The sequence below is a fragment of the Cyprinus carpio genome, chromosome B12, assembly GCF_018340385.1.
Source record: "Cyprinus carpio isolate SPL01 chromosome B12, ASM1834038v1, whole genome shotgun sequence".
Classification (NCBI taxonomy): domain Eukaryota; kingdom Metazoa; phylum Chordata; class Actinopteri; order Cypriniformes; family Cyprinidae; genus Cyprinus; species Cyprinus carpio.
The window spans coordinates 22,989,805-23,006,296 of record NC_056608.1 but is presented as its reverse complement, the minus strand read 5'-3'; the positions used below and the strand labels follow the sequence as shown (position 1 = coordinate 23,006,296).

The following is a 16,492-nucleotide window of genomic DNA, read 5'->3' as shown; positions in this document are numbered from 1 at the left end:
CTGATTTGATTTTAGAAATTGCAGTTTTCCTGATGCTCAATTGTCTCAGTGTTTGTGACAGTATGTACCTTGTTTCTAGCGCGGCGCTAATCTTACCAGCTGTAATCTGGTTTCCAGTGTGAAGATTTGTGTTCACTTTGATGTGCTCAGTCCTCTTTGCTATTGCCTTCAGCATTCACACACACTTCTCTGTGTGGTCTATGAGTCTTTGAACTCAATATTTCATTAAAAAAGATCTCCTGAGACGGGAAACCACTGTGCTTAGAAATCTATAGATCTAAATAAAACAATTAAAGTCTGAGTGAGGCCCACGTGGCTCGTGTTTGATTTCTGTGCATTTCATTGAGTCTTTCATCAAGTGCCAGTCAACCAGAAGCGTTCATACCATCTTTAAGTGGGTTTCAGCTATGAAGTCATGACCCTGTGAACCTGTGGAGATAACCTTCACAAGCATGTTTATGAGTGTATTTCGGCTTAGCTGAATGCTAATCTTTTAATTTTACTAAACTTTCTGTGCCACTCTTCAGAAATGGGGACAAAATAGAGCCAGCTCTTTTTTTTTAAGCAAATGCTCAATGAAGGGAGGTGCTTAACCCTCAGAAAATGTTGATCGTCAATTTCTGGAGGTCAAACTAAATATTAAATGAGATATTTTATATTGCATGTATTTTTAATGAGGCTTGCGATTTTTGCAATCCTGTTACAAGGACATGGGACATATTTAAATATATTCTGGGGAGAATATGAAATTGTTCAAAATGATATAAAATGTTTATAAGTTATAACTTAAAATATGCAGTAAATGATATGAAACTATTAAGAAAGAATGAAATATTATTTTATTTTAAAATGTACTCCAGCAATCTTTATTTGCAACTTTGAAAAATATTTTTTTACAGTGTAGTTTGGACTGATTTGTACGATTCTGCAATCAAAAACACGAAAATTAAATAAAATGTTCCATAAAAACTTAATAAAATGGTATATATACAAATATATGTGTGTGTAAAATATATTTTGTACAGTGTTGTTAGAATGATTTGTTTAATATGTTTTTTTATGGATCAAAATGATATAAAATGTTTATAAGTTATAACTTAAAATATGCAGTAAATGTTTGTTAAAATATGTTTTTTTATGGTTTAGTGTGTGTTTGTTGAACGTTATATTTTTATTGTATATGTCTGTGTGTGTATGTTATATATATATATATATATATATATATATATATATATATATATATATCTATATATACACACACACACACACACACACACACACACATAGCTGCTTCAGTGTTGTAATGTTATTTAGTCTAATTACTTTTTAATGTCACATGGGGTCTGTCTGCATAAATATATGTATTATTAAAAATATATAAAGAATTTTTTTTATTATTATTTTTTTTTTTGCATGCACAGCAGTTAAAATACATGGCACATGCACAAAGCTACTTTTTAAAAAAAATGTAAACATGCAGTTCTTTGTAAAAAAAAAAAAGTAACAGGACACAAACTGTATGTTGTTTGTTACCTCTTGACCCCTGTGAGCACAAAAGCAATGAGACACACAAACTTTGTGAGCTATAGCTATTCGTGCACTGTGAAACGGAAGTTTTCACCCCAGTAATTCCCGAATGGAGGGAAAAAAGGAAAAAGTGTAAGTGTAATTTTTCTTCTTTATGAGTTACAAAGTCATACCCACATGCATCAAATGAAATAGCTTTTCACTGGCACTCAATAATGGACACAAAATCCTTCTTGCAGCTGTTGTGGGATTGATGTTGAACTCACACTGGGACAGATGTCTTTGTCTGGCTTTGGGTGAATATATCTATTGTTTGCCATGCTGTCACATTTCTGCTTTTTCCGCTTTCAATTCTCTCTTTTTTTTTTCTCTTTTTGGTAAGTGTTTACTTATGTTTTGAAGCTGTTTTGATTTAATTTTTCCCAGTCTCTGGGTGCTTTCTGATTGGTTTGGGACTTTGAGTCGGTTCCACCTAATCTGTGTTTCTGCTCGAACCCGAACGCTTGATTAGTGCCGTTCAGCTCTGCGTGGCCCTGTGGTGTTTGCGTAATTTATGGAAAGTGAAATCCTGCCCTCAAATCCACCATTTAAAACATTGTATTGCGAATCGGCACGGCTGATAGTACGGTTTTAGCTGGCCACGGGATGAGCGTTTGATTTAATGAGGGTAACTAGGTCACTTACAGATGCGTGGCTCTTATGTCTGCTTGTAGGGAAAGTGAATGTGTTGGAGCTGCTTTGTACCTGACACTAATTATCACTTCAGAGCAGGTGTTTGGCTGTTATTGAAATATTTAAAGGGACAGTACGTCTTGTAAATTGAGTGCGACTGGTGCAACACACACCCCAATGCTAGTTTAATGGCATCTTGAGACATACACTGCAAAAAATAATGGATTTATGTCTGAACATATTGAGTATACAGGGCTCTTGGAGTCTGAGGTAGGAAGAATTGTGAATTGCATTGAATCTGCTGAGTTTAAACAACATTTGGGGAAATATTATTGATCTAACTTGCTACAATGATTATATTGAACAACATTGCTAACTTGCTAAGGGGTTTAGAGTTCCCAGCATGCATTGCAAAATAAATAACTTTTTGTTTTACTTTTTGTTGACTTTGTTAATGCTATTTTTGTTGTCACCTTTAGTTAGTTGTCATATTCATGTACATTTTACTTTGTTATTTGATTGTTACTGTCATTGAGGTTTGTTCCAAATGCTGAGTTCCACATGTATTTTATTAAAACTTTTAATTTACAGTATGGTCTCTCTTTTAGAAGCAAATAGTCCAAAATTCACTTAATATACACTGTTCAAAAGTTTGGTGTAGCTGAGATTGTTTATTGTTTTAAAAGAAGTCTCTTATGCTCACTAAGACTGTAATTATTCAGACAAAAATATAGTAAAATGTTAATATTTTAAAATATTTTATATAATATTATATTAAAATTTAAAATAACGCTTTTCTATTTTAATATAAATAAAATAGCAATTTATTTCTGTAATGGTAAATTCTGAATTTTCAATGCCACATGATCCTTCAGAAATCATTGCAATAGGCTGATTTGCTGCTCAAGAATAATTTCTTCTTATTATTATTATCATTATTATAACATTAACATTATTGTTAACGTTGAAAACTGTTGCTTAATATATATTTTTGGAAACCATGATTATTATTTTTTTATTATTATTTTTATTTCAGTGTTCTTTGATGAGAAGAAAGTTCAAAAGGACTGCATTTTTCTTTTATCTTTTGTCACATTATAAAATAAAATACATTTTATTTTATTTAATTTATTTGTTATTTATGTATTTACAAGATATATTGTCTTTTTCAGCTTTTAGTGATTGAATGAAGACAATTACTAAGACAGTTGTGAGAAATCTTACTGCATCGACGACCCCCCCCCCCCCCCAAACACACACACATTTTCATCAGTTTCTTCATTACAGTGGAGTTGCAGACATAACAAACCCATGATGCTTTTCACCATAATTGTACAATTAACAGCAGATCTTTCATGCCGAACCTCACTTTAGATAGCAAAGCATGTTTAAGGACCGAGAGAGTACAATTCAGTCCAGCTTAAGATGTGAAACATGGAAATTCCCCCTTACTCTCACATGATAATGCTCCCTCTTTCCCGAAATAAAAAGGGGGCAGAATAAAAAAAAAAAGCGGGGTTGTGGCATACATTATATGGGCATATATATGGGCCCCCCTTCCACAAACCCCTCTTTTCACATTGCATTCCTGAAACATAACTTGCAGAAACTTTCTGCTTGCGTGGTGGATTTTCATTTTAGATGTTGCCAACTCAAGGGCATTTGGACCAATCGATATCTGTCTGTCTTCTGGCACACACAAAGTTGGCCATTAGAAGTGAGCTTCTTATAGCAGGCTCAGCCAATACCATTAGCCCTAGCCTCAGGGCAGTTCTATCCAAGAGACAGGCAAGGCACCTGCCCCCCCTCCCCTCCCCCACCATTAAGCGTCTCCCATGGGACGTCATTTGGACATATCGGGCAAAGAGCAGTTCTTTATTCTTTCCCTCTTCAACACCCAGACTCTACCAAAAATCAATAAATCTGTTCTTTGCTTATTTTCAGAACTTTGCTTCAATATAAGCAGGACTTACCTTCCAGCAACAAACTCACACGCCAGCAGGTCATTTTTTCCACCCTTTCTCTCTCTCTCTCTCGTTCTCCCTTTCTCTTTTTTTGTTTTCTGTGATTCCCTCAAAGCCCCAATTTAAAAGCAAATAAACTGAGAAGCGCTTTGCTCTTCGTTTTGTTCTGCTGAGATTAAAAGGCTCCCCCTATAAGAATGGGATGCTCTCATCATCAACGTTGTTTCCCGCTCGCATCCCAGTCTGCGCATTTAACTAGTGGGAACTTAACAGTTTGACTTCCCCGGAGTGTGAGCGCGGGATCGGTCAGAATTCAGCTCTCGATAGGTCAGTGGATGAGAGAACGAGGGGATGATTTGAAATTAATTCAGCTCTCAAACTCATCACTGATTGACCCGGTCATGAGGCTCAAATTATACATTTTGACCTCAACAACCTGAATATGTTTGAGTTCTGTACTGTGACTGACATACCATTTATACACTTCTAAGAATCCCATTTTAGTGTGCATTGGACTTCAACTACATTTATCTATCTCTCTGTATTTCTATTGTTCTGTTTGTCTGTCTGTTGTTCTGTATTTGTTATTCAATCTTTCTCTTCTGTTCAATCAGATTTTGTCTTGATCACTCATTATATCTCTCTGTCTATTTATCTCTCTGCCTGATGTTCTCTGTCATTCAATCATTCTGACTGTCTGTTGTTCAATCATTCTGTCCATCAGTAGTTTTCTGTTGTTCAATCATCCTGTCTGTTGTTAATTCCTTCTGCTAAATGAAAAAAAAATGTAAATGTAAATCATTCTGTCAGTCAGTCGTCCTGTCTGTTTAATCATTCTGTCTGTCATTCAATCATTGTTTCCATCAGTTGTTCACTCATTCTTAGTTGTTCAATCATTCTGTCTGTTGCTCAGTCATTCTGTCTGTCTGTCGTTCAATCATTCTGTCCATCAGTTGTTCACTCGTTCTCTGTTGTTCAATCATTCTGTCTGTCTGTCGTTCAATCATCCTCTCCATCAGCTGTTCACTCGTTTTCTGTTGTTCAATCATTCTGTCTGTCGCTCAGTCATTCTGTCTGTCTGTCTGTCTGTCGTTCAATCATTCTGTCCATCAGTTGTTCACTCGTTCTCTGTTGTTCAATCATTCTGTCTGTCGCTCAGTCATTCTGTCTGTCTGTCATTCAATCATTCTGTCCATCAGTTGTTCACTCGTTCTCTGTTGTTCAATCATTCTGTCCATCAGTCACTCAGTCATTCTGTCTGTCTGTCGTTCAATCATTCTGTCCATCAGCTGTTCACTCGTTATCTGTTGTTCAATCATTCTGTCTGTCGCTCAGTCATTCTGTCTGTCTGTCGTTCAATCATTCTGTCCATCAGTTGTTCACTCGTTCTCTGTTGTTCAATCATTCTGTCTGTCGCTCAGTCATTCTATCTGTCTGTCGTTCAATCATTCTGTCCATCAGTTGTTTACTCGTTCTCTGTTGTTTAATCATTCTGTCTGTTGCTCAGTCATTCTATCTGTCTGTCGTTCAATCATTCTGTCCATCAGCTGTTCACTCGTTATCTGTTGTTCATTTGTTCTGTCAGTCTTTCACTCACTTCTGTCATTCAGTTGTCTGTTTAATCATTCTGTCTGTCGTTCAGTCATTCTGTCCATCAGTTGTTCACTCATTCTGTCCATCTGTTGTTCAATCATTCTGTCTTTTATTCAGTCACTCTGTCAGTCATTCATTCACTTTCTGTCATTCAGTTGTTGTTTGTTTAATCATTCTGTCTGTCAGTTCTGTCCATCATTTGTTCTCTGTTGTTCAATCATTCTGTCCATCTGTCTTTTTGTCTGTCTGTTATTTAGTCTTTCTGGCTGTCATTCAATCATTCTGTCTTTCGTTCAATCAATCTATCTATCCATCAGTAGTTCACTCGTTCTCTGTTGTTCAATTGTTCTGTCGATCAGTCATTCTGTCTGTTGTTCAATCATTCTGTCAAGCATTCACTCTGTCTGTTATTAAGTTGTTCTTTCAGTTGTTGAATCATTCTGTCTGTCTGTCTGTCGTTCAGTCAATCTATCCAACAGTTGTTCACTTGTTTTTTGTTGTTCAATCATTCTGTCTGCCGTTTAATCATTCTGTCAGTCATTCACTCACTCACTCTGTCATTCAGTAGTTCTGTCTGTCATTCAATTGTTCTATCTGTCATTCAGTCATTCTGTCCATCTGTCATCCAATGATTCTGTCTATCATTCTCTCGTTCTGTCTTATTCAATCATTCTGTCTGTTGTTCAATCATTCTGTCTGCTGTTCAATCGTTCTGTCTGTCTGCTGTTCAGTCTGTCATTTTATCTATCTATCTATCTATCTATCTATCTATCTATCTATCTATCTATCTATCTATCTATCTATCTATCTATCTATCTATCTATCTGTCTATCTGTCTGTCTGTCTGTCTGTCTCTTTCTGTCTCTCTGAGTATTTCTGAGCGTGTATAACAGTCTATAGGGAGAACATAACACTGTTCTCATACAGTATGAGCTCACATCAGCATATATTTCTGTGCGTATGTGTGTGATGTGAGGGCGCAATCTATCAGCGTTTGTGATCAAATTGCTGTGCACCTTATTGAAAGTGACAAGAGCTTTTATTCACTGGTGCTCCATTATTTACATGCAAGTATACTTAATATCTAAGTATTAAATCCATATCATTATGCTTTAAAGAGGAGGAAATATCACTCAGATTGATTATATTATCCAGAGTGACAAATGGACATTTTGCATTCTGTCCACATCATGCATATCTTTATAATTTCATCTCTCTCTTCCTCTCTAGAGATAGTCTAATGCATGAAGAGAGAGCGAGAGTGTAAATGTATTAAAAACCAGTGAGCTTCCATTCATCTGATATTTTTTTTTCAGTATTGAATTTTACAGTCACTTCAATAAGAGCAGAACAGCACTGAAAAAGTGGATGAATTGAGAATAAACTAGATGAAGAGTATCTGTCTGTCTATCGGTCTATCATCTATCTATCATCCATCCATCGTTCTGTCATTCTATCCATCTTTTTATCCATCTATGTATCGTTCTATCTATCTGTCTGTCTGTCCATCTATCGATTGTTCTGTCGTTCAGTCTGTCTGTGTGTCTGTGTATACTCTGTCTGTCTGTCTCTCTCTTTAAGTTTGTCTGTCTACCCGTCTATCTGTGAGAGAAAGAAGTGAAATGCCTGTGAGTGGAGAAAAGGTTTGTTTTTAGAATCAGGCAGGAACCGGAGGTAGAACGTGAGCAACAGTGTGAGCTGGGAAAGACAAATAAAGACAGATAGTGAATGTGCCATGTTTTGGACTGGTGCAGGGAAGAAAAAGCTGCAAGAAAGAGAGAATTTCTGCTGGCTAGAGGACGGGCAGGAGGCTGAGCATAAGCGCAGTGGCCTGTATTGATCAGTTGTAATGAGCTCCAGAGGAGGAGAGGCTAATGGTGCAGCAGCTGTTGTGGACAGTGCAGGAGGGAGATCCGAGATCAGCCTCTGGGGTTCAGCTCCACTCGTCCTGGTCCCAGCCCTAAGGGCACACATGCACTTGAGACTGCATCACTGCATCAAATGAACTAGACTGACGCTTCCCTCTTTCTCACTCCCCCCTAACTTTTTTCCTCTTTTGTCTTGTTTTTTTTTATTCCTGAAGATGGAGCAAAAGGGTTTTTCATGTTACTGGTCAGGCTGTGAGCTGCTGTGCACCATAATTACATTTCTTTTGTCTTGCATTTGGGAACAATGGAGAATTTTGTCTTAAATTTAATTCTCATTCAATTGTGCAGGGTTATTAAATTCATAAAGCATTGCAATTAATTGTAAACACATTAAAGTCTATAACACCCATTTATATATATATATATATATATATAATATGACATATTTCAGATCGAAAGGAATATTCCACGGGTGAAAAATGTAAGGGCTTATTTTCACATGATTTAACATGCACTCCATAAGACCATAAATGTGTATGAAGAAAAATATTTAAAAGGGGTCAAATGTGAGTTCATGCAATTTTTTAAGAAAAGTAAATGACTGTTTTTTGTGGCGGTGACATCATCATAAAGGCTCCGCCTCCTCACTGCCACAATTACAAAATGCTTCCCTTTCCCCTTGAAGTGCTATATTATCTCTGTCTCTCGTTCCTGAGGAGACTGTGTTCTTTAGTCACTGTGGGGGCGATACGTCTGACGGGACTCTGTCCAGGATGGCTGGTTCAAAACCTCTGCTCCTCCTCAACAAGTGTCTGGGGATCTGTCAGACCCTGAGAGAGGGACAGGCTCCTGTGAGAGCTGGCCCCGAGTCCACCTTAATTAATATGCAGTTATGCACTACATACATGTGAGAGGGGAAGTGACCCGTGTCAAACAACACTGATTACTTTGGGAACTGTGGAGACAGATGCAGCGGGCTCTATACAGCCTGTCCTGAGCTTAACTGCAGTGTATGATGAGAAATCCTATATACTATAGGAGTCAGTGTAGTGTCCTGTGCTGGAAGGACATTATTATCCAAATTCTCTACATTTATCTGTCCTGGGACCTGCTTTGTGTTCTGTCATCATCTTTAAGTATGCACTATGTAGGGTACATCAACAGGGCCTAAAGAAAATTACCTTTTTATAGACTATGCTGCTGACGTGTATGAGTTATTTTTATTGAATATTGATGTGGAACTAAACAGGTATTAATTGGGTCTTTATATACAGTAGATATTGAGATAAAAGTGAAAGATTTGTCACCACATGCACTACCATTCAAAAGTTTAAGGGGTCCGAATGGAATGAATACTTTAATTTAGTAAGACATTTGTAATGTTTTAAAAGATTTCTATTTCAAATAAATGCTGTTCTTTTTTATCTTTTTATTCATCGAAGAATCCTGGAAAAAAAAAAAAAATTATCATGGTCTCCACAAAAATATGAAGTATCACAGCTGTTTTCAACATTGATAATAATAATAATAATAAATATATCTTGAGAAGCAAATCAGTATATTAGAATGATTTCTGAAAGATCATGTGACACTGAAGACTATTAAAAATATATGCAAACAGTTATTTTAAATCGTAATAATATTTTACAGAATTACTGTTTTTAGTGTATTTTTGATCAAATAAATGCAGCCTTGAACAGTACAGGAATTTTTTATTTTTTTTTGTACAATATTTCCCCTATGATTAACAGGATATTAAACAAGATTAAAATAACACAAAACTCTGACAGCAGTGTCCAAAAATTGTTTGTGTAATTATTTTATATGCACTTTTTTGACCTCATATCATTTGGGAGCCTAAATTAGATGAATGCACTTTTAAAAATTAATATGTCACACTGCAGAACTAATTAGTAAATTATGAGATGCTTTAAACGTAAGTTAAATACTGCAAAACTTAATGCATAAATTTAATGAACACATTATTGGGATTAATTTACAGAGGCACCATATTTGTGGTTTATATTAATAGAAATATAATGAACACATAACTTGTCTCAGGACATGTTGCTGAGCATTGCATAGTTTTACTATAGCCACAAATTTAGCAGCAAGGTAAAAATATGCTGAAAATAGGGCATGTGTGCAGCAGAGAGAAGCTGAGTGTAAAGCTACATGAGCAGTTTTTGTTTCTCTCCGTTTGTCCGTTCGCTCTGCTTTTCCTCTTCACTGGCCTGTGTGGAGGACTCCGTGTTTAAGGCCTTGCTTGTTACTTCTAATTGATTTCTTTTCATGTGCTTGTCTTTCTCACCAGGGCAGTGGAGTGTTAAACGGCCCCGGCAAGAGTGGCTCCCCCCACACGCGCTCGCTGCCAGACAGACCAAATTCTACTTTAACTCCAGGAAAGATGAAATGCTGCCTCTCATGAGGGTTGCTGTCTATCCGGCATCTCGTCGACATTTATGGAAGAAGAACTCGCCGTTGTGCGGTTTCCGCACGACTGACAAGCTCTGAAAAACGCAACGGTGAGTCTGTGTTTGGTTAACCTCAGAAAATGCATCTGTGCGCCCCGACTACGTTCAGAAAGAGAGACATTTCTCTCCTAACCTCACTGAGGTGCTGCTGCTGACTGGACAACCATCTCAGGTTGTGTCTCAGCGTTGAGGTCTGTTTTAAATTTGCTGCGTAAGATACACGTCTGACCTTAGAGGTCACTTTCTTGTGAGTTTTCACATTTGACCCTGGACTGTTTTTGGGGTCACTGGGTCCCTCTGGGACCACTCAGCTCAACACCTCCAGTCCCACAATTTCTTCCTTTATTTTTTCTTAAAAGCTTTTTTTGTCCACCTTTTTTTTGACTACAATCTGATGTTATCTGTTATATCTATCTATCTCTAGATGGGCCGTGCCACCTGATCTGTGGCAAAAAGTGTCCATTCTCTCAGATCGGGCCGTGGGAATGTATACAGTGTTAAAAACTGTCAGTGTCAATCTGATTTAACCTCTGAAACCCCAAAGCCCAACGGAGACACACTTTCAGACACCTCCCAGATGTTTATGTGGTTCTGATGTGCAGCCACATTTTTTTCCCATGTACATAACAAGCAAAGGTTTACATGAGATGAATGATTTTCTTTAATTATAATATAAATGATTTTTTTTTTTGTATCTGCCTATTATAAAAATAAAGCAAAAATGCAAATACTTACAAAAATTTACCATATTTTCTGAAAAAAACAACATATTACTACACGTTTATTGTAAACTATGACAATTTAGTATTAAACAATGATTAAATTAATAAAATAAATAAACAATGAAAGCTTCTTATATAGTGTGATATTGATCCCTTATTATATTACTGTTTTTACATGTTTTTTTTTTATTTTTATAAATTATGGTGATTGTTTTAAACCACAATTAGTGATGATGATAATAATAATAATAATAATAATAAACAAAATTACTATATTTAATAATAATACATAATAATACATATTACTATGTTGTAAATTGTAGCAATTTAGTATTATCCACTGATAATAGATACATAAATAAATACACAAACAAAAATTATAAAAGCTTCTAAAAGTTGCTACATTACATTACTATGTATTTACATGTTTTCTTTGTTTTTGAAAACTATTATCCATTTTTGTATGAGTAAAACAACAATGAAATAGCATATTATAAAACAATACCATATCACTTTTTATTGTAAACTGTGGCAATTTAGCAAATTAATTAATTAATAATTACAAAAATAAAAATAAATAAATACAGAATTACAACGTTTTTACCTTTTGTGCAAATAATTAGACATTTTTGTAAGAGTAAAACCACAATTAAATGGTATATGCAAAAAAAGTATATTAATATTAAAAAAATGTAATTTAGTGAGATATTGCGTAGATGTAAATTTATTGTGTTTTACAAAAAAGAGATATTGCGTAGATGTAAATTTATTGTGTTTTACATTCTCTAAAATTAGGTCTATACAATCATCCAAAAAACAAAATACAAAATAAAAAATTCCCAGTAAGAAAAGTGTCCAAAACCATGTGCTCCTCTCAGTTAAATTTCCAGACTGTCACGTCTTTCCATCAGAATCCCAGCGGATGCTTCGGCACGAACAACACAATTCCTCTTACTCTTGTTCTCTTTTGTTGTTTGTATGTAACAGTCTATTTCAGGAGTGGCTGCCAGTTGTCGATCAGTTGAAGTGTTGAGCAGCTTGAGTTCATCGTGATTCTTACAGAAGATTGTGGACTGAGAGCAGCACCCTGTGAGCTAGACCCAGATTAACTTATCACCCAGCTAAATAGGCTGTCAGGGGGAGATGGCAGGGCTTGGCAGTGCAAATTCAAATGCATGTAAATTTCCCTGGTGGCTCGCTGCAGACTATGGTGGCACTGTCAGCGGGTGACAAGCCAAAAATGCATTAACACAGTTAAAAATATATCAGGACCGAGAATCTCATGTTTTAATAACATTTGAAAGGACAAATGATACAAGCGGCTTCCACAAATGTGGCCTTATTATGTTCATGCTATCTTAGAGGAAGTATGAAAGAGGCAACAAAACTCACCAGAAAGAACGTCATAAGGGTCGTGTACGGGGGCCATTATTGTGCCAGGTTGCACCTCTAACAATTAGCAATTATCTGTCAGTGCCACGGCGAGGTCCCGCGGGGGCCGACAGCCTAACTGCAACTTAGAGAGGCAATGTTCCGATAGCCTGGTCTGCCAAATTCACTTCATCTCAAAAACAAAGAGATTAAAAACATCTCGGAGACACGATGCACCCTTCACTGCTGTAACTTTAGGAGACGTTCAGAAGGGTGGCCCTCTAATGAAGCGTCTGTGCCGTTCGACTCAGTGCCATTATGGTATGTGAACACATCAAGGCTGCGCTGTCATATGCGGCCATGCTTATGTAGCTCCTTCAATCAAAACACTTGTTACGTTGCTTTTGAATGTTCGAGAGTGACTGTGTCTAATTACTTTGTCGTTGTCCTTTTCTTTCACTTTGCATTACTAATTAATGTCAACTTTGTGACATGCGAGGAAGAAGAAAAAAATTGGGCTTGCAACAATCCCAGCATGCAGTTCTTCATAACCTGTAGTTAATGAAACAGTGCATGCACTGTATGTTAACGTATGTTAAAATGAAATAACAAAACTGATGTAATATTTTGATGTAACAGAACATTTAAAAAAATAAATAAAATGACACTAATAACTGCAAAAATTTCAATCCCAGCATGCAGTTCTTCATAACCTGTAGTTAATGAAACAGTGCATGTACTGTATATTAAAGACTTAAAGGAAATGTCAAATAAATAAATGCATAAATTCCTTTATGATATATGTTTTTTTGTAATTAAAATGTTTTTAAAAATCATTAAAAAATATTATGGTAATTTTATTTTGTAAGCGTAAACCCACAATTAAATGGTATTTACAAAATTTATATATATATATATATATATATATATATATATATATATATATTATATATATATATATATAAATACTGGATTACTATATTTATTGTAGACTGGGGCAGTTTAGTATTAGCCACAGATGAAATGCAAGAATGAATAAAGAAATTATTAAAGACTTAAAGAATTTGAATAAATAAATAAAAGCCAAATAAATAAATAAAAATAAAAAGCTATATGATGTATTATGTTCATAGAAAACATAGGGAAGGTTTTTATTATTATTATTATTATATTTTTTTCAATATTTCAAACCTTTCAATCCCACCGATGCAGTTTTATGTAAGCTTTAGTTAATGAAAAACTGCATGTATTGTATGTTGAAGATCCACAGGAATTGTCAGCAAAATAAAATAAATCAGAGTGAATAAACAAACAAATAAATAATACAACGATATAATGTAATATTTTCACAGATTACTTCAAACTGAGTGTGAATGAGATATCTTTCCTCAGAATATGACTATAAAATTACTTTAAAGGATTTTTAAAAACAATTTTTGTATAAATTTGAATTATGTCAAATTTATCAAATGCTTTTAGAAGCATTAAGCAGAGTCAAATGTACTAGTTTAGATTTATTTATTTGAGAGATGCTATATGAACTCTTTAAAATTTCTCCTTGGGTATTTTGTGAAAAAAAAAAGCAAAATAATTCTGAATGACATGAGGGTGAGTAAATTACTAAATCTGAAAATGAATAAGATTTCTTTTCTTCATAATATGACTATAAAATGACTTAAGAAGCATTTAGAGGACATTTTGGAAGAATTTGACCAAATAATGCTGCCAAACCTATAATATAACTTTAGACGTGTTCGGAGAAGTTTTTTAGGGTTTGTTTTTTTGTGGATTTGAATTGAATACAGCTGAAGTAAGACCCTTCATATTTTTTCCTTCTGTCTCTTATAAAAAAATAAATAAAAATAAAAACACACACACACACACACACACACACACACACACACACACACACACACAAAAAAAAAAAAAATCCTGCCAAAAGTGTTTGAATGACATGAGTAAATAATGACTCAGTCAATTAAATTTTGGATGAATTACTCTTTTTTTTTTAAATATCCTAATCTGACCTGTGTCGCACCTAAAATGGCCTGTTCCTCTGTCACGACTTTGTCTGGTGGGTCTTCAGACATGAGAGATGTAGTTTTGAGAAGCAAACGGCATTGCTTTCAATGATTTATCTTTAAACTGTCACACAGCTGTGAAAAAAAAGAAAAAGAAAAGAGAGAGAAAGAGACAGAGGGAGAGAGAGAAAGATAGCTGGGCCGATTCTCCTCCCTGTGGCATCGATGTCAAAAGTGACACTGTGAAAGCTCAGCCCATGATGTGCCTATAAAACAGATCTGTCATCTATTAATCATTCATAAACAGGAGAATGCAGACGAGTCAGACAGCTTCAGCGGGGGGAGGGGAAGACAGAGCGAGCCGCAGGCGTGCATGTGGGGTACAGCTTTGATGCTAAAATGAACAAGACGAAGGGTAACACGTCACAGAGAGAGAGAGAGAGAGAGAGAGAGAGAGAGAGAGAGAGAGAGAGAGAGAGAGAGAGAGAGAGAGAGTGTCTTAAACTGTAAAGTTGTTTTCACGCCCTTATACCTTGACCAGATAACTACCGTTACCTTAAACCAAGAGTTCTTGCTTTTGATACAGAAACTGATGGAAGGGTTTATTACCTCGCAGGTGTGACATTACTTCTGTTGACCTAGTAAGTTTTTGTAGTTGATGTAACTGGTTGTGTGTTATGCCTCTTTTTCCAGAGCTTTTTCTTTTGTGTGTATTTTTAAAGGGCCATGTTTTTTTTTCTTCTTTAAAGAAAATAATACTTTTCTTCAGCAAGGATTCATTAAATTGATCAGAAGTGCCAGCAGAGACTTCTATTTCAAATAAATGCTGCTATTTTTAACAATTCTGTCATCAGAGAATCCTGAAAAAAATGTCACATTTTTCATAAAAATTATTAGGCAGCAACTTAATGAATTGACAGTTCGTAAAGAGCTTGATTGACAGGCAATCTGACCAATCATAAGGCTGAGTCTGCTATCTTGTCCATCAAACAAATCAGACGGGAGAGTAGATTAACTTCGGTGGACTTAAACTTAAAAATGTTGTGTATTGACATCTTTCAGCGTTTGAAATAAAATACGTTTTGATGTTTATTTTGTGCTTTAAGTAAATATGAAAAGACGACTGGTTCACATGTGCCACTCAAACTGAGGCATTACAGTGATTTGTCACGACCAAGCGGCAACCTCCCGCTCTCTCTCGTGAAGCCAACACGGAAGTGACTTCCAGGAAACTGTAATTCATCAACTGGCCACTAGAGGCTGGCTGCAAAATGCTGGCTGCAAGAGGCTGGCAGTTTGCGTGAAACAATGTGAAACGAGACCTCATTTGCCCTTATCAAAAGCTTATTTACACTGTATGAATCGTTTCCTATCGCCTACATTGTGCACTATGAGCCATTCACTGTACAGGAAATATTACACTGTGAATAAGCGACCGATCTCAGCCGGTACTTCAGCATCTATTTATAGCGCAGGGGGCAGGTGCTTTGGATTCTAGAGAGCATTTGATTGGTCAGAAGATTTGATGAGAAGATGAAGTACGATGTGACGTCAAAAAAATCGTTGAGACGTTTTTGCGGAAGTGACGAACTGCAAGCTTTAAATGCTTATATCTTCTAAATTTTGATTTCATGGGGACTTTAAAGAGCCACAAAATAATATCTATTTTTTAAATTTCTTAAAAATTACAAAACTGTAAAGCTGAAACCATGTTTCATACCTGAAGTAACCTGCTCTGTTGTCAGTTTATTCTTTGCTTCACAATGTATTTTTCACTGCGTGAGAACATGGTGTGTAGTGTGAGAGCGGCATTGTTTGTCGGACATAGCAACAGTAACTAAGGAAGGTGGGTTTTTGTAAAGGGTCAATTGAGAAGGATTTCTGAAGGATCATGTGACTCTGACAACTAGAGTAATGGCTGCTAAAACTCAGTCTCTCAAACTCAGCTTTGCATCGCAGGAATAAATTACACTTTAAAATAAACAGAAAACAAGTTATTTAGTAAAATATTTCACAATTTTACTTTTTTTAAAAACCTTTTTTATCAAATAAATGTAGCCAGGATAAGCAAAATGTTTTGTATGTTACCAGACCAACGGCACGATTGGGTGTCTTATTTCTTTCACACATTATATGTTCAATAAACAAGAAGTTAATAGTGAGAAACTTACTTTTTAGAGACAATATTTATTCTATCTATTTGTTCTTCGATTCTCAAGGAGGTGGCAGCAGAATAACCGTTGAGTGTTTCATGGCAATATTCAATAAGTGGGTGTGCCC

The 16,492-nt window shown here is 35.7% G+C and overlaps 1 long non-coding RNA gene across 3 annotated transcripts in view; it reads left to right on the top strand.

Annotated features, from left to right (window-relative positions):
* Positions 1 to 16,492, top strand: part of LOC122139284 — a 76,040-nt gene that overhangs the window by 19,658 nt on the left and 39,890 nt on the right. For 2 of the 3 annotated variants that reach the window (XR_006156183.1, XR_006156181.1), the window contains exon 2: positions 9,939 to 10,149. This is a non-coding gene — a long non-coding RNA (uncharacterized LOC122139284). Of the gene's footprint in view, positions 1 to 9,938; positions 10,150 to 10,522; positions 10,769 to 16,492 lie in introns of those variants that run through there. The other variant, XR_006156182.1, reaches the window with a different exon arrangement.